Source organism: Myxine glutinosa, chromosome 12 (genome assembly GCF_964187855.1).
Source record: "Myxine glutinosa chromosome 12, kmMyxGlut1.1, whole genome shotgun sequence".
NCBI lineage: Eukaryota > Metazoa > Chordata > Myxini > Myxiniformes > Myxinidae > Myxine > Myxine glutinosa.
Window position 1 is genome coordinate 20381587 of NC_136272.1, and position 18764 is coordinate 20400350.

Sequence of the window (18764 nt, forward strand, 5' to 3'; positions counted from 1 at the left end):
GCCGTGCAGGCGCTGGTCCAATCGCGGACGTCCCGACGAAGGCCGTGCCAGACGAAACGCGCCGACACCAGCTTCTGGGAAGCTTTCCGGCCCGGGTGGGAAAGGCCGTGGAGGGAGGCGAAGATGCGGCGTTGCCAGGTGACGGGCACGATGGGGCGAGGCTGGCCTTGGGAGACGTCGCAGAGCAGGACAGTGTCCGCGCAGGGGATGTCGGCCAGGCGGAGGCCCGTGTCCACCGCCCGGAGGGCTTGCACCGTGGTGTCGGTGGTTTGGTCCGCCGCCATAAGCGCAAAATCCACGCCCAGGTGGACCGCGTTCGCGCTGGCCCGGGAAAGACAGTCGGCCACGGCGTTGTTTTTGCCGGCGACGTGCCGGATGTCCGTGGTAAACTCCGACACGGCGGAGAGGTGGCGCTGTTGGCGGGCCGACCATGGCTCCGTGACCTTGGCCATGGCGTAAACCAACGGCTTGTGGTCGACGAACGCCGTGAAAGGTCGGCCCTCCAGGAGGTGGCGGAAATGGCGGACGGCCAGGTGTAGACCGAGGAGCTCCCGGTCAAACGTGCTGTATTTGAGCTCGTTCGGCCGGAGCTGCCGGCTGAAAAAAGCGAGTGGCTGCCAAACCCCGTTCACCCATTGCTCATGTACGGCGCCCACCGCGTAGTCGGAGGCATCCGTGGTGAGGGCGATGGGAGCGTTGAGCACCGGGTGAGCGAGCAGTGTTGCGTCGGCGAGGGCCCGCTTTGAGCCTTGGAAGGCCGCATCCATTGCTGCGGACCAGGCGATGTCGTGCTTGGCCGGCATGCCCCGGAGGGCTTCGTAGAGGGGCCGCATGAGCTGAGCAGCGCGGGGCACGAAGCGGTGATAAAAATTCACCATTCCCAGGAATTCCTGCAGGGCCTTTATGGTGCGGGGACGCGGGAACGTGGTGATGGCCTCGACCTTGGTTGGCAGCGGCACGGCCCCGTTCTTGGTGATGTGATGGCCCAAAAAATCAACGGCCGTCGTGCCGAAGTGGCATTTGGCCGTGTTGACGATGAGGCCGTGCTCGCTGAGGCGCTCGAACAGTGTCCGGAGGTGGAGGAGGTGCTCGGCCCGGGACGTGCTGGCGACGAGGATGTCGTCCAGGTAAACGAAAAGGAACGGCAGGTCACGCAGCACGCCGTCCATCAAGCGCTGGAACGCCTGAGCCGCGTTCTTGAGACCAAACGGCATCCGCAAGAATTCGAATAAGCCGAACGGCGTGATGACTGCCGTTTTAGGGACGTCGGCCGCCCTGACAGGTACCTGGTGATATCCCCGTATGAGGTCAATTTTCGAAAAAATGACCCGTCCCGCCAGACGGGCGGAGAAGTCTTGGATATGCGGGATCGGGTACCTGTCGGGGGTGGTAGCGTCATTGAGACGGCGGTAGTCGCCACACGGGCGCCATCCACCCCCCGGCTTTGGCACGATGTGCAGTGGCGAGGCCCACGCGCTATCGGAGCGCCGCACGATGCCGAGGTGCTCCAACGCGTCGAATTCGGCCTTCGCTACGGCGAGCTTGGCTGGGTCGAGGCGGCGGGCCCTGGCGTAGACCGGCGGGCCCGTGGTTGGTATGTGGTGCTCGATCCCATGCCGTACTGCGACGGCCGAAAACGTCGGCCGCGTGAGGGCCGGGAACTCCGTGAGCAGGCGAGCAAACTCGTTCGCCGCCGGGACGGCGCATGCCAGCTCGGTCGGCGCGGAGCTGCTCAATGTGCATACCAGGGAGCTGAAGGTTTCAGCGTTGATTAAACGACGCCGTTGGACGTCCACCAGCAGTCCGTGTGCGCAGAGGAAGTCGGCGCCTAGCAGAGCCACGGGCACGTTGGCGGTTACAAACGTCCAAGCAAAGCGTTGGCCGCCGAAGCAGAGGGTGACGTTGCGCGGGCCGAAGGTGCGGATAGTCGATCCGTTGGCCGCAACTAAGGAGGGGCCGCAAACCGCGGATTGCCTGTCCTGGTCAGAGGCGGGTATGACGCTCAGTTGGGCGCCGGTGTCGCACAGGAAGCGCCGTCCGGACGCTTTATCCGTGATGAACAGTAAGTTGCCCGTGTGGCCGGCGCTCATGGCTGGTAATGAACGCCGGCCCGGCCGTTTCCCGGCCTGCCGAAGGTGCACGGGGGTCGGCATGTCCGGGCCTTCTGTCCGAACCTGGCATGATAGTAACACCACGCTTGGTCAGGTGGAGGCCTCGGTCGTCGTGCCGGAGGTGGTCGGCTCGGTAGAGCGGCCGCCAATGGCATCGGCAGTTCGGCCGTCGACCGTGCCGGGTGCTCGGGCGCCCTGGGTGTTGCGTCGGACGGCGGTGGGTCCCATGTCGCCGCTACGATGCGCTGTCCTGCGGCGGAGATCTTGTCGGCTTCTCTGGCAAGGGCCCGGGGATCTGTGATCGTCGTGCTTGCCAGGGCGAGGCGTACCGGGTTAGGCAGCTGATGGAAGAACAGCTCCCGGAACAGGAATGCCGGAGAGTGCTCGCCGAGCAGTGAAAGCATGTAGTCCATGCGCTCGGAAGGGCGCGTGTCGCCGAGCTCAGGCAGATCGAGCAGGCGCCGTGCGCGTTCCGCCGATGGGAGGGCGAAAGCATCGAGGAGCAGCTTCTTAATCGCGCCGTATTTGTCAGCGGCTGGCGGGCTTTCGAGGAGGCTCAGGGCGCGGGCCGCGGTAACCGACCCGAGCGCAGCTACCACATGGTGGAAGCGGGTGTCGTCGGCCATGATGCCTCGCAGGGCGAACAGGGACTCCGCCTGTGCGAACCAAACCGCCGCGTGAGCCTCCCAGAAGGTAGGCAGTTTAAGGGCGACTGCCGTGTCCATGTCGATAGGTCACCAATGAAGGAGCCGGGGCTCCCACGTCGATCGGAAGAATGGACGCGACAAAAAGCTAGAATTCATCTGAGTTGCTTTAATGAAATCAAACACTCAGGCACTCTGAAAAACCGTTTATCAGTCAGCAATATATATCTATTCCGCCAGGGGGTTTGCCCAGGCCCGGCGCCAGGGGGCGTGGCCCAGCGTCCTGGCTGCGGCCTGGCAAGTTGAGGGCGAGCCTGCCCGGGCATGCCCGGGCATGCCCGGGCGTCCCGACTGAGGCCTGGCAAGTTGAGCGCGGGCCTGGGCGTCCTGGACGAGCCCGGCATGGTGATCGCTCCGCGTCCTTGATAGGTGCAAGGCGATTGTGAAAACTCAGCGGCAGCCGCTACAGTACAATGCAATAGGACAGCCGGCTTAACACCAGGGGTGTGTTCAGTTACCAAGCAGCTTGCCAAGCCAGGAGTTCCTCATCGACGGTTTCGAATTGAGTGCCTAAGCCACTCGGCTAGCACTCTACAAGAAACTTGGTAACTGAACACACCCCTGATCAGTAGGTTGGGTAACAAGCAAGTATTGCTTGATATAAATCTTGTTTTTGGCATTTACCACAACTATGTCGTTTTCTTCCACCAGTAACTCGAGGGATGTATTATAAATGACACAACTTTCGGATGTAAATTATTTGAATGCTTATCATTTTCAAGTTGACTGGTTTTGTGTTTGCATTTGCTCATGTTACTCGGGCTTGGGTTGCTGTTATTACTGGTTTGGATTATTGACTGGGCGGTGAAACACCTTGGCCCTGCTGGGAAATTCCCCGCAGTTTGCTGTTTACTCACGCAAGGTACTGTATGTAATACCCACCGGCCACAAAGGAAGCAGGTTCGTGTGAATGGAGGCACCTGGTGTCAGGCAGCATCGCCCCTCCCCCCAACACCCCCTCGACCCTACCCCCCATCAACCTGCTACTTCCCCCCAAAACAAGGTCAGAAAATATATTAACTCGGGTTCTAACTACAATCTTGGATGATTAACCTGCTTGTTGCAGTTAAAGCAGGGGGTTTCACAATCTTTGGTGGACAGTGGAGCCCAGACGTACCTGCTTGCCCATTTCTAGTCCAGTTGCCATCCCCCACCTGACTACAAAGCTGAGAGTTAGAGTAGGTCACTGTGTGCCATTACTCCGGACAAGTTTCCAAATCAAATAGCAATAACGAGGCCATTTATTCCTGATACCTGAAACACCCTGCAACCCATGCCTGCAGAAAACAGACTTTTTGGAACCCCGGCCGCATTTTCCATCCAACAATCATGTAACTTTGTTAAAACATTATCCATGGGGAGGCAGGCACTCTTGTGTTGAAAGTTTTGTGACAATCGCTAAAGGGGTTGCGGAGAAAAACAATTTAAACAAAAATAGAAAACATCTGAAAATGCAAAGCCCGTCCACGTCCGCTTCAAATTCAATCTTCTTCTTCTTCCATTTTCTAAACATGACAAACAGCAAAAAAAAATAACGATTTTAGGCGACCTTGACCTTTTGATCTCAAAAACAATATGCTTCAGTGACCCAATGTGCAAACCCTGCTCAAATTTCAAGTCAATCGGATGAAACTTGATGATTTTATGCAACCTTGACCTTTGATCTTTTGATCTAAAAAAAACTATTGGCTTCTAGCTTCTGATTGGTGAAACAATTCAGTGACCCAATATGCAAATTCTTAAAATTTCAGGTCAATTGGATGATAATTGATGATTTTATGCAACCTTGACCTTTAACCTTTTGAGCTAAAAACAAACAATCAGCTTCTATGTTTTGATCCTAGCCTTTGATTGGTGAATAAATTCAGTGACTCATTATCAAATTCTTTAAGTCAAATGTTAATTGATGATGTTATGCAGCCTTGACCTTTGACCTTTTGTTCTAAAAAAAAACAAACTTCTAGCTTATGATTGGTGAAACAATTCAGTGACCCAATATGCAAATTCTAAAACTTTCAGGTCAGTTGGATGAAAACTGATTATTTTATGCAATCCATGACCTTTGACCTTTTGATCTAAAAAAAAAAACAATTGGCTCCTAGCTTTTGATTGGTGACTCAATACCATGACCGAATATGCAAATTCTTAAAATTTCAGGTCAATTGGATGAAAATTGATGATTTTAGGTGACGCTGACCTTTGACCTTTTGACCAAATTATTGATTTGGCTTCTACATATTCTCATAATAAAGCTTTGTTGAAAATTTTGTGACAATCGCTCAAATGGTAAAATATATATATATATTACGGCCCAGACAGACACACACATAGACAGACAGACAGACAGACAGACGCATAAATGATTGCAAAACCCCGCCTCCCGCTGCGTGGGGGACGAGAAGAAAGTGAGGACCTGGCCGGACTTTTTACATCATGGTCATGGATGGTTGTGGACCCCGATTACTAGTAATAAATATCAACTGAGCCAGCAGGATATGAACTTGCAAATTACTTACATTCGCTGAAACCACAAGCAGTAGAAATGTACCAGATGTGTTTGATAAACACTCAGATTGTTTACAATCTGCCACAAGATCGAACATGCTAGTTTGTTTGTGACTGACCGCTACAATTGCTTGTCACGGTTACAGTGCCTTCAGAAAGTATTCACACCCCTTGACTTTTTAACATTTTGTTGTGAATTTAAAATGGATTAAATTGAGATTTTTTTTTCACTGATCGACACATAATAAACCCCATAATGTCAAAGTGGAATTTTTTTTTTTAGAAATTTTCACAAAAGAATTAAAAATGAAAAGCTGAAATGTATTGAGTCAATAAGTATTCAACCCCTTTGCTATGACACAAATTGCGCTCAGGTGCTTCAGATTTCCTTTGATCACCCTTGAGATGTCTCGACAACTAGATTGGAGTCCACCTGTGGCCAATTCAATTAATTGGACATGACTTGGAAAGAAACACACCTTTCCATACACTGCCCGACTGCTGCCACAGATTTGGCCCACACTGCCCCCGCAAGTGCACTGGCACTATGTGAATACTGCTGCCTCTGGCAGCATCAATGCACGGCCTTTTACTACAAACTTTTTTACTTTTACTACTTTTACTACAAACTATACTCCCTCTCACAGAATACATAGAAACAGGACAACTTCACTCTAATGAGTCCCTGGTTACAGAAAATGATCTAACCTGTGCAAACACGCTGACCAAGTTAACTTAACATCCGAACTAGTACGTACCCCTCAAACCTAACAATATGCATGTACTGTATATATTCGTGACTGACATAATTAATTTTACCTGAAATGAGGAGATTTTGCCTCCAATCCTTTAATTACACTTTGCTTTCAGTTCAAGCAAAAAATTCATGTCGTTTTATGGAGCTTACAGACTGCAATTCATCGCATCAGTTGAGAGCAGGAAATAGAACTAAAAGAGAAGTCGTTACAGGAATGTAGTTTATTTCAGAAGAGAAGATGAGGGGGAAATTATATTTTTGCGCAAGAATAACAACACAGTAACAAATTAGAACGGAACTCAGTAGAGAGCATACCTCCACCTGGTTGGCCATGTCACTCAATGGTGAAGAATCACTTAAAAATTATACTATCTGGATCCGGAGCCGGATCTTCAGCAAAATTGAATCGATTGTTCCTTGTCACACACACAACATGTCCAACAAGTTTCGTCGAAATCCGTCCATAACTTTTTGAGATATCCTGCTATGTATCGTTTTTGGCCCGATCTCCCAATGGTGAAGAATCACTTAGGAAATTAAATAATTCTCATATCCGAATCCACATTCAGATCTTCACCAAAATCGAATCTATTTGTCCTTACCAGACAACCAACCGGTTCACCAAGTTTCGTGCAAATCCGTCAACAACTATTTGAGATATCGTGCTATATATAGTTTTTGGCTCCATCTCCCAATGGTGAAGAATCACTTTAAAAATTCTACTACCCGGATCTGAATCCGGATCTTCACCAAAATCTAATCATTTCGTCCTTGTCACATTCTCTACATCTCTGCCAAATTTCGTCCGAATCCGTCCACAAGTTTTTGAGATATTTTGTTCACAGACAAACGGACAGACAGGGGTGAAAACATGACCTCCATCCATCTCTGGTGGCGCAGGTAATGACCATTCTCGCTATTTTTTCTGGAACATAGACTTTCCTCTCCCCAAACACAAAAGGTGTTGCCATCGTAACTCTGGACGGTGTTTCCACAGGTGGGCTTGACAAGTGCATGGTTTTTAGAAAGTGCACACCCTAAGTCTTCTTTATCAAGACCTGTTTTACCAGAATCAGAGCTCGATACTCAATCATACTCAACAGTGCAGCTTATGGTCGTGGTGACTCACTCAATTGATATGTTTGTGTGGGAAAGACAGTTCATTCTGAATTGATGATATTAGAAGTAGTTTCGACAGAGATAAATAGAGGGGTCAATATATGGTTGAACCCCCAAAAAATTGATACAAAAGGTTTTTCAATGGATTCTGATACCATTGGGCATGCTAAATAACATACTAAAAATCTAGTAACATCTGACTTCCGGAAAGTGGTCATTTTCAAGATGGCCGCCGGGAGCTTAAAATGGCCATATCTCAATTATTATTCAACCTAGAAAGGTGGTTTTGGTGTCTAACCCTGGGTTTTAGGGCCCAAGGAATCCAATTGAATCAATAAAATTACCATCAGTTAATTATTTATTGACAAGTCCAAGATGGCATCCCAAGGTGACATCCTGATCCACTAAAATGGCTCTGTCGAATTGTAGTCAACGTAGAGAGATTTTTTCAGTGTGTATACCTAGGTTTAAGGCACCCAGGAAATCATCAAAATTACTTAAATAAGCACAAAGTAATCAGGTAATCCAGTAAGCCAGGTTTACCAGCCCATTAGGCATTTGTTGTCTTATACAGTTAGTCGCTATTCATCGTCATCCTCCGACTCACCAGCTAATGAACCAAGTGTGTGTTTCAGATTGGAGATAAGAGTGTAATGTGTCTACACCACAGCCACCTGTGACTCCAGTCCACAGTATTCAGTGATCATTACAGATTCTGTACCAGAAACGGAGATCCACGTCCTTGATGGAGGTTCACACCTTCACAGAATACCATGGAAGAGTGGAGAAAGCTATGGTCAAATAGCGCAGTCGTATGCTGACTTCACCATCCAGCATTATGGTTCAGCTTCGACCATTGTCTTTGATGGCTATGAGGAAGGGCCGTCCATTAAAGACAACACGCATCAGAGAAGAGGACACAATATTCATCCCATTGTCAGCTTCACTGCTGAGACAAAGTTCTCAGGCAAGAAGGAGGAGGTCCTGTCAAGAGATATCAATAAACAGAGACTGATCGGGATGATAAGTGATGAACTGAGAGAAAGGTATTGCACTGTGGTCAATGCACCTGGAGATGCTGACGTAGATATAGTAAAGGCTGCAGTGGAGGCATCTCTTCTACACACCACTACACTGATTGGAGAAGATACTGATCTCCTTGTCTTACTCCTTTACTATGCGCAGGGAGACAGTAAGAGCCTTTATTTCAGATCAGACAAGTCCAAAGCTGATGGCAGTTTTAAAGTGTATGACATCAACCGTGTAAAAGAAATCCTCGGACATGACATGTGTTCTCAGTTGATATTCATCCATGCCATGACTGGTTGTGACACGACTTCTCGGATTTTTGGTGTTGGCAAAAAGACTGCTTTCCAGAAGCTTGTAAAAGGAGACCCTGTCCTTCGGTCTTGTGCCAACACATTCACCATCCCAAACCAGACCACAGAGGTGATCGATGACCTTGGATGCCGAGTAATGGCTATCTTTGGTGGCAAGTGCAAAGATTCCCTTGCAACAATGCGATCTAACACCTTCAGCAAGAAGGTTGTCTCTGCTTCGTCTTTTGTAACACCCGACCGTCTGCCCCCAACTGAATCTGCTACCAAACTTCACTGTCGTAGAGCGTACTACCAGATCATGGTGTGGATGGGAAAAGAAGAGGGTATGGATGCCATGAAATGAGGGTGGAGCCTGCAGGATAATCAGTTTGTCCCACTTATGTCAAGAATGAACGCTGCTCCAGACAGTCTCTTGAAGGTCATTCATTGTAACTGCTCCACTGCCTGCAAGACACTGCGCTGCTCTTGGAGACGATATGGACTACCATGTACTGCTGCCTGTGGACCGTGCCAACTTGAAGAATGTGACAATCCACATAACAAGTTTCTTCCAGAGGAGTCGGAGGATGACGATGAATAGCGACTAACTGTATAAGACAACAAATGCCTAATGGGCTGGTAAACCTGGCTTACTGGATTACCTGATTACTTTGTGCTTATTTAAGTAATTTTGATGATTTCCTGGGTGCCTTAAACCTAGGTATACACACTGAAAAAATCTCTCTACGTTGACTACAATTCGACAGAGCCATTTTAGTGGATCAGGATGTCACCTTGGGATGCCATCTTGGACTTGTCAATAAATAATTAACTGATGGTAATTTTATTGATTCAATTGGATTCCTTGGGCCCTAAAACCCAGGGTTAGACACCAAAACCACCTTTCTAGGTTGAATAATAATTGAGATATGGCCATTTTAAGCTCCCGGCGGCCATCTTGGACGCCATCTTGAAAATGACCACTTTCCGGAAGTCAGATGTTACTAGATTTTTAGTATGTTATTTAGCATGCCCAATGGTACCAGAATCCAATGAAAAACCTTCTGTATCAATATTTTTGGGGTTAGGTGAGTTTTTTTCGTATTTTGACCCCTCTAAAAGGGCTCATGGAGGCGCTTCTTCTCTTATATTAAATGTGGGAGAAAATTATTAACTTGGAGACACCAATGCACTTTGCCATGATCTACATGGGATTTGAACCTGATGTCGCAGCGTCTCGAACGTTGGGCTCAAGTGGGAGTGCTAAACAGGCCCTGGCCCACCCATATAGTAGCTGTTCTCACATTACAAGTCGTGGGATAAACTCTCAACTCTCGGGTCGAAAGTACACCGAGATCACAGGTTCCGAAGACAATGAACCAGGGATGAGTGCATGAGAGGATTGTTCTGCAGGACCTTTTGTGTATACAAAGTGCGTTCGCAATCACAGGTCCAACAAAAGAAAAAGTCCCCAGACACCAGGAAAGTTTTTATTTTCTAACAAGCATTCATTGTGGACCCGTAAAGGCCGTCCCAACAGGGAAGAGAAAGCAATCATATAATGAAACTGCACAATGTAAGGAAATGTACACGAGCTGGATACAAACTGCCGTCATTTTCTGGCAACACAACAATTGTCTCTCTGCCGCAACAGGAATTGAAACTTATCAAACGCCTAATTGTTTTCTTTCTGATCACTGCTCTTAATAACCTGCATTTGAAGACCCTTCACACGTGACCTGCATCCAGGCTGCCGTTAGAAAGGTCCGAATCATTTATTGTCCCCCGTCGCACCGCGGAGCGAAAGGGGGACTATGGTTTTCCCCTCCGTCCGTGCGTGCGTCCATCCGTGCGTGCGTGCGTGCGTAAGCGAAGGACCGAATTCTAATTTGGTGTGTGGGTGCAACTAGGCATATGGAAGAACCCGATTGAAAATTAGGTCGCCACGTCAAAATCCAAGATGGCTGTCACCATATCTGAACCTTGTGAGCGGAATATCTTGAAAAATAAGCGAAGTACCAACTTCTAATCCGGTGTGTGGGTGTATCTACGCATAAGGAAGAACAGTATTGAAAATTGGATCTCCACGTCAAAATCCAAGATGGCCGCCACCATATATGTCTGAACCTTGTGAGTGGAATATCTTGAAAAATAAACGAACTACTCACTTCTAATCTGGTGTGTGGGTGTATCTACGCATAAGGAAGAACAGTATTGAAAATTGGATCTCCACGTCAAAATCCAAGATGGCCGCCACTATACATATATCTGAACCTTGTGAGCGAAATATCTTGAAAAATAAACGAACTACTCACTTCTAATCTGGTGCGCCACTGTATCTAGGCATAAGGAAGAACGCTATTGAAAATTAGGTCGCCACGTCAAAATCCAAGATGGCCGCCACCATATATGTCTGAACCTTGTGAGCGGAATATCTTGAAAAATAAGCGAAGTACCAACTTATAATTTGGTGTGTGGGTGTATCTCGGCATACGGAAGAACGCTATTGAAAATTGGGTCGCCACGTCAAAATCCAAGATGGCCGCCGCCATGTATGTCTGAACCTTGTCAGTGGAATATCTTGAAAAATAAACGAACTACTAACTTCTAATCTTGTGTGTGGGTGTGTCTCCAACCCACTCGCAAATATTATCGACCCTTCCATGTTTTCTGCATCTCCCACTTTGTCAACTCACATCACTTCACCGACGGGGGGACCTAGGCATAACGCTTGTTTTTTTTACTTATACTCTATAGTCGAGATTCATGGAAGAGCTAGTACACTGAATGGATCAGGACCTAACAGGACCAAAGGAACAGTACAGAGGGACAAACATCAACAGTCGACTTGAAGGCCAAGATGGGGGGAGACTTGGACAAACAATGAGTGTGGGAAGGAATGGGGGACAGGAAAGGACAAGATGGATACAGAAGGAAACTCTCAGGAGGGGAAAAAACTGGTAATTTGGGAGGAGGGATTAGGATAAGGTGGTGGGGGCAGGTTAACGAGGGAAGAAAATATCATGGTTTTGGATTGGGGGTGATTTGAGATGGTGGTGAACAACTGTCTTGAAGATTGAAGAGGATGTGGAAATTGGTTCCCCAGGTGGGAAAAAAGGAACAAGTGAATGGAGGTGAGCATTAATCCTGGATTTAGGGAATTTCATCAGAAGGGGTTGATGGTAGACCGTGTGAGTCCTGCAGAAACATGGGAGACAAAGCATGGAAAGAACAGAGGATGCAAGACCAGAAAGGAGGTGAGCAGTAATCCTGGATGTAGGGAATTTCTCCAGAAGTGGGTTGATGGTAGACCGTGTGAGGCGTGCAGAAACATGGGAGACAAAGCATGGAAAGAGCTTTCGTAAGACCAGAAAGGAGGCAGTAGAAGACGGAGGACCACAAACCTGTCTGTGATAGGAAAGTGATTGGCCCATAGACTCAGCTTCATCATGGGAGATTCCAATAATCTTAAAGGTCTTGGTTTCCATGGCGTAAAGCTGAGTAAGATGTGAGGCAGGGGCGCCAGATCAGTCGAGAGTACTTCTCCATAAAGCTGTGGATGAAGGCCTTGCAGGTAGATAGGAGTTCAAATGTGCCAAGGAAGGATCTTGTACAACGGATGAGCCCAGTCGGCCGATGGCTTTGGAGGCCAACTTTGAAATGTGGTTTGCCCAAGAAAGTGAGACCCATGAGTTTGAGTGACTGAACTTCCTTAAGAGGATTGTTAAGAAAGTACATATGAGGGTTTGCCAGATGGTCTTGTTGGAGAGACAGTGAGTGGGAGATTTGTCAGGATTGAAAGACATATTCTAAGTGTTTGACCAGCTTGAGATTTTTTTTCAAGGTCTGAAGACAATGAAGAGGCTGCAGCCTACCTGTCTGAAGGATGAGGGATGTCACGGCAGAGGGTGGAATCATCAACAATTATCTAAAGACGATTTTGCAGAGTCAGAGAGATCTTTTTCATTCGTATGCAGCACAAAGCTTCAGGGTAGCATCATTGGCTGAGGGCAATGCTGCTAATGTAATGTCCCCCACTAGTTAGGGCAGGAATTTGGAATTTTCCCATGGTGCAGGTGATAGCTCGCCTACTCTTCATGAAGGACACCTTGGGATCTTTAATGTCCACCAACGAATGCCGGCAGATGGGATACCCATGCAACGTCCATCCCATTCAACAGGTCCGAATCCAGATCTGGATACCCATTCAACATTCAACGAGGGCCTCCATCCATTGTTAGGTGAGCTCAGCTCAGCATGTCAAAGGTGCAGTGATCTGGTTGATGTTGAAGAAAAGGAAAGATTTCATATTAACCGCGATGATGGATTCCATGACCTAGCTGATGATTGGAAGTAAGCTGATCAGATCAGTTTTTGCACATTTTTTGTAATGAAGTGATGTTGGCTGACTTCCAAGCAAATGGAAGGTGACATCGGTCAAATGACAGGGTTAAAATGGCTGAAAGAGAGTGTGCAAGAGCAGCAGAGCAGGTTTTTCAGATATCTGAGCTGATGTCTTCTGGTCTGTTCTCTGAGTCAGAGTCAAGGATTGAAAGAACCTTCTCCACCTTCTCAGGTGCAAACAACAGAGTCCAAGAGCAGTTGGGTATGACAGGGAAGAATGGGTACAGAGAGTATGGGGTTGGGGACACAAGATTTGGAAGCAAACACAGAATTGAGCCATTCGGCCTTCTTACGAGCAGAGTCGGCTGTAGTGCCATTTAAAGGGAGGGAAGGGATGGAAAGGAAGCATACTCCAGGAACATACTTAACAAGGCACCACCAGGTTTTAAAGGAGGGAGACAAGTTTGAAAGTTCATTCTTTAGGTTAGACAGATGTTTTCTGGCTCTCCTAACAGTGGACACACACTTGTTGCGGACCTTTTGGAATGCACTGAGATTGCCTTCGGTCAGATTTGCCTTCCAGGAAGAGAAGTCAAGGTGTTTCATAGTAACTGCCTCACCACAGTATTCAGTGTACCATGGGTGCGAAGAAGGGCAGGATAACTGAAAACGAGAGGGAATGAATCTGTGCATGAGAGAGAATGTTTTTGTAGAAGAATTCCAAGGCTGAGTTAATATCAGGGGCAGTAGATATGGGAGACCAGTCCGCTGCTTGCAGTCTGTGCCAATCTGCTTTGTGAAATGCCAGACTTGCCGGCATCGAGGCAACTCTCCGGGAATAGCCAGAGAGATGTTGATTCTCACTAGCATATGATGACATGTTCCAATTGGAGCCGAGGACGAGCAGGAGACACATTTGCAAAATGAAATAAAAATTGAGACATTTTGAAATAATGACATGAAAGTGAAAATTCCCAAAAATTTGAATTCAATTCAATTCAAAAAATTGAATTCAATTCAAAATTTAAAAAATTCAACTCAATTCAAAATTCAATTCAAAAATTCAAAATTCCAAAAAAAAAAGAAAAAAAAAAGACAAAATGAGACACATTTGCAAAGAAGTTTGTCATTGCCAAGTCCAGAAATGAGGATTGGGGGAAATTTGGGGGAAATCCGCATTGGAAGGTTTTCAGATTGAAAGTTCACAGATACCTACATTAGCTGTCTTATCATTCCCGACTTGGTGCAAATGCATCATTTCGCGAAGGCTATTAGCTAGGAAACGAATTTGTAGGGAAATTGATTGACGGTGACTTGACTTCTTGGTTTGTTGTAAATAAACTACTCCGACTAACTCTGACAATTTTTGTCACCAAATGCTTTACAGTAAAAGGATTTCCTGGAAACAGACTGCTTTGCATTTGAAAGGAAGCAAATTGTGAGAATTCAAATTCCTATATTGTAAGTTTCCTTATTTTTCACTGGGTTCACTTTCAAGCAGCTGTGTAATATTCCCCGCGTGCAAAAATAACGTTTTTTTTTTTTAATTCTGTGGTCAATTTTGTCTGTTTGATTCTTGTGCTTTTTTGTCTTCATTCACTTTATTTTATTGTGGTCATTCATCAGTCAAGCAAGTCCTCTTCTCATCAATTCCATTCACACCAACTTCCTGCCATATATTCCCAATAATCCATGTTGACGTCGAAGTAGATATCTTCCTATAGAACAATTTTTAAGAGTTATGATGGTAAGATTATTACATTGGCTACCCGAGGTGGCTGATATGTCAAAAGTTTATGGACGGATTCGGACGAAACTTGGTGGATAAGTTTGGTGTTTGACAAGGAAGATATGATTATCTTTTCATGAAAATCCGGAACCTAGAAGTGTTTCTTCGATCACCATTGAGAGATGGGGCCAAAAACGATATGTAGCACGATATCTCTCAAAAAAGGTAGTGGTGTGGCGGACACGGAAGCTCACTGGCGTGGTGACATCATTCCGCGCACCAAGTGGGCGGCGGCCACGCCGGGGGGTAGGCGTGGCCTCAGGATATACACCGGGCACGCAGCCCGGAGCGCGCCAGTGCTACAGTGACCTCTTTTAATAAAGAACATTAAACTTACCGCGTTGTCCGCTTCCTCCTTGATAGCTAGTCGTGCGCGTAGCACCGCGCACTTCATTGGTGACCGACATTCGAGTCAGCCATCGCTGACCACCCGAAACCACCGCAACAATGGCAACCAACGCGGTCTCCATCAAGTTCCCCGAATTCTGGGAGTCACAAGCCGAAGTTTGGTTCCTGCAGGCAGAAGCCCAGTTCCGACTTCGAGGCATCACGGTGGACGAGACCATGTACTGCCACGTGGTCGCCGCCCTCGGGCCTGGCACGGCCACCCGCGTCGTATTGGTCCTAAGGGATCCACCTGCCGACGGCAAGTACGAGGCGGTCAAGCGTCTCCTCCTCGCCACGTTCGGCCTTACAGTGGACGCACAGCCCGATCGCCTCTTGGACCTCCCCGAGATCGGGGACACACGTCCGTCGGTCCGTATGGATCATATGCTGGTGCTCATGGGCGACGAAACCCCGAACGCTCTATTCCGGGCGTTATTTCGACGCCAGCTGCCAGCACGAGTCCGCCTCGCTTTGGCCGGTTCCGCGTTAACGGAACCACGTGCGCTCGCTGCCGAGGCCGACAAATACTACGCGGCTTTGGACACGCAGGCGAGTCTTGGCGCAGTCACCACTCCCGAGGCTCCCGAGGCTCCCGAGGCTCCCGAGGCTTTCCCTGATGCAACGCACCTCGTGTCCGCCGCCACGCCCCGCCCACCACCACCACCGCCGCCGCGAAGAAAACCGCGGCCTACGACGCCGCAGCTGCCCACCTGGTGTTTCTTCCATGCCAAGTTCGGCCACGAGGCTCGGCAGTGTCGCCCGCCATGCTCATTCGGCAGGTCGGGAAACGGGCGAGCCGGCGCTCGGTGGCAACGGTGAGCGTCGGCAATTCCAACAGCCTTCTGTACATAACGGACACTTTGTCCGGGCGCCGTTACCTGTGCGATACGGGAGCGCAGGTGAGTGTCGTTCCTGCCGGTACGTCCGACAAGCACACTACGGGCCGAGGTACCGCGCTGCTTGCGGCCAATGGTACGTCTATACGCACGTACGGAAAACGCTGTCTCTCCCTGCGGTTTGGAGGGCAGGTTTTCCGTTGGTCGTTCGTTATGGCCGACGTGCCCATGGCACTGCTCGGCGCGGACTTCTTATGTGCTAATGGATTACTGGTCGATGTAAAGTGCAGAAGGCTTGTCCAGGCTGAGACGTTCAGCTCGCTCGCGTGTGCGCTGCCCGCCTCGTTGAGCAGCTCACAGAGCGGCTCATCGAGCGGCTTGCTGAGCGGTTCCGTTCCGGCCAGGTTCATCTGTACGCTTCCGGCAGCGGACGAATTCGCCCGCCTCCTCGCGGGTTTCCAGGCCCTCACGAGGCCCACCTTCTCGGCGGGGACCGTCAAGCACGGGGTGGAACACCACATCCCCACTGCCGGGCCACCGGTCTACGCCCGGGCATGCCGCCTCGAGCCGACGAAGCTCGCGGTAGTGAAAGCGGAAATCGCTATGCTGGAGCGGCTCGGCATCGTGCGGCGCTCCGAGAGCGCGTGGGCATCGCCGCTCCACATTGTACCCAAGCCCGGCGGGGGATGGCGACCGTGCGGGGACTACCGGCGCCTCAACGACGCCACCACCCCCGACCGCTACCCCGTCCCCCACTTACAGGACTTCTCCGCCCGGTTGGTGGGGATGTCCTTCTTTTCAAAGGTGGACCTCGTGCATGGCTACCATCAGGTTCCTGTCAGGCCGGAGGACATCCCGAAGACGGCTGTCATCACGCCGTTTGGGCTTTTCGAATTTCTTCGGATGCCCTTCGGTTTGAAAAATGCGGCTCAGGCGTTCCAGCGCCTAACGGACAGCGTCTTGCGCGGCTTGGATTTTTTGTACGTCTACCTAGACGACATCCTCGTCGCAAGCGCATCCCGCGAAGAGCACCTTCATCACCTCCACACGCTCTTCGAACGTCTGGGCCAGCATGGCCTCATCGTGAACCCCGCCAACTGCCGGTTCGGCGTCACCAGCATCGACTTTTTGGGGCACCGCGTCACCAGTCACGGGGCCGTCCCCCTACCGGCCAAGGTGGAGGCGGTGAAGGGGTTTCCGCGCCCCCGCATGATCAAGGGGCTCCAGGAGTTCCTAGGCATGGTAAACTTTTACCATCGGTTCCTGCCCCGCATCGCCCAGCTCCTGCGCCCCTTACACGAGGCCCTTCGAGGGAAGCCGGGCAAAGGTGACATTACCTGGACCGAGCAGATGGACGCGGCGTTCTCGGGCACGAAGCTTGCCTTGGCCAACGCCACCATGCTCGCGCACCCGGCGCTCGATGCACCGATCGCCCTCACCTCCGACGCCTCGGACTACGCGGTGGGCGCGGTGTACGAGCAATGGGTGCGTGGTGCCTGGCAACCGCTGGCGTTCTTCAGCCGGCAGCTTCGCCCGCCCGAATGCCGTTACAGCGCCTTCGACCCCGAGTTGCTTGGGCTTCACCTGGCGGTCAGGCACTTCCGCCATCTGCTCGAGGGCCGTGCGTTCACGGCCTTCATCGACCACAAGCCGCTGGTTTTCGCGATGGGCAAGGTCGCCGAGCCGTGGTCGGCCCGGCAACAGTGTCACCTCGCGGCCGTGTCCGAGTACACGACGAACATCCGGCACGTCGCGGGAAAGGACAACCCGGTGGCCGATTGCCTTTCCCAGGCTGTCGCCCACGCAGTCCACCTTGGCATCGACTATGCCCGGATGGCGGCGGACCAGGCCGCCGACCCCGGGGTCCAGGCCCTGCGGACCGCCATCACGGGCCTCCGCGTCACCGAGGTGCCCTTCGACGGCGCGGGCACGGCCCTCGTTTGCGATGTCTCCCTCGGGCGGCCTCACCCCATCGTGCCCGCAGGCTGGCAGCGCCAGGTTTTTGATGCCATCCACGGCCTGTCCCACCCGGGCACGAAGGCCTCCCAGAGGTTGGTCGCCGACAAGTTTGTCTGGCATGGCCTCCGGAAGGCGGTCCGCAGCTGGACCAGGACGTGCCTCGCGTGCCAGCGCGCAAAGGTGCACCGACACACCCAGGCCCCCTTGGCCCTGTTTACGGTGCCGGAACGTCGGTTCGACCACGTTCACGTGGACCTGGTGGGACCTCTGCCCCCCTCGCGGGGTTTCACCCATGTCCTCACCATGGTGGACTGCACCACCCGGTGGCCGGAGGCCGTGCCTTTGGTGACGACGATGGCGGCGGACGTCGCACAGGCGTTCATCGCCACCTGGGTTGCCCCGTTCGGCGCCCCCTCGGACATCTCGTCCGACCGCGGCCCCCAGTTCACCTCGGAGCTCTGGGGGGCGGTCACGCGGGGGCTCGGGGTCCAGCTGCACCGAACCACGGCCTACCACCCCCAGGCAAACGGCCTGTGCGAGCGCTTCCACCGCTCCTTGAAGGCTACGCTCCGGGCCACCCTCTGCAACGGCGTCTGGGTCGGCAGGCTCCCCTGGGTCCTGCTGGGCCTCCGGACGGCGCCCAAGGACGACCTGCGTGCCTCCGCGGCGGAGTTGGTTTTTGGACAACCGCTGCGGGTGCCGGGCGCGTTCCTCCCCGACCCCACGGCACCATGGTCCGCGGCGCAGGAGCGTTCTGCGCTGCAGGAGACCGTCCGGAGGTTCGCCCCGGTGCCGACGGCGCACCACGGGCACCCTCCTACACACGTCGCCCCGGAGCTTCGCACCGCGGAGTACGTCTTCGTCCGGCACGACGCCCACTGGACACCACTGCGGCCCCCGTACGACGGGCCTTTCCACGTGCTGGAGACCGGGG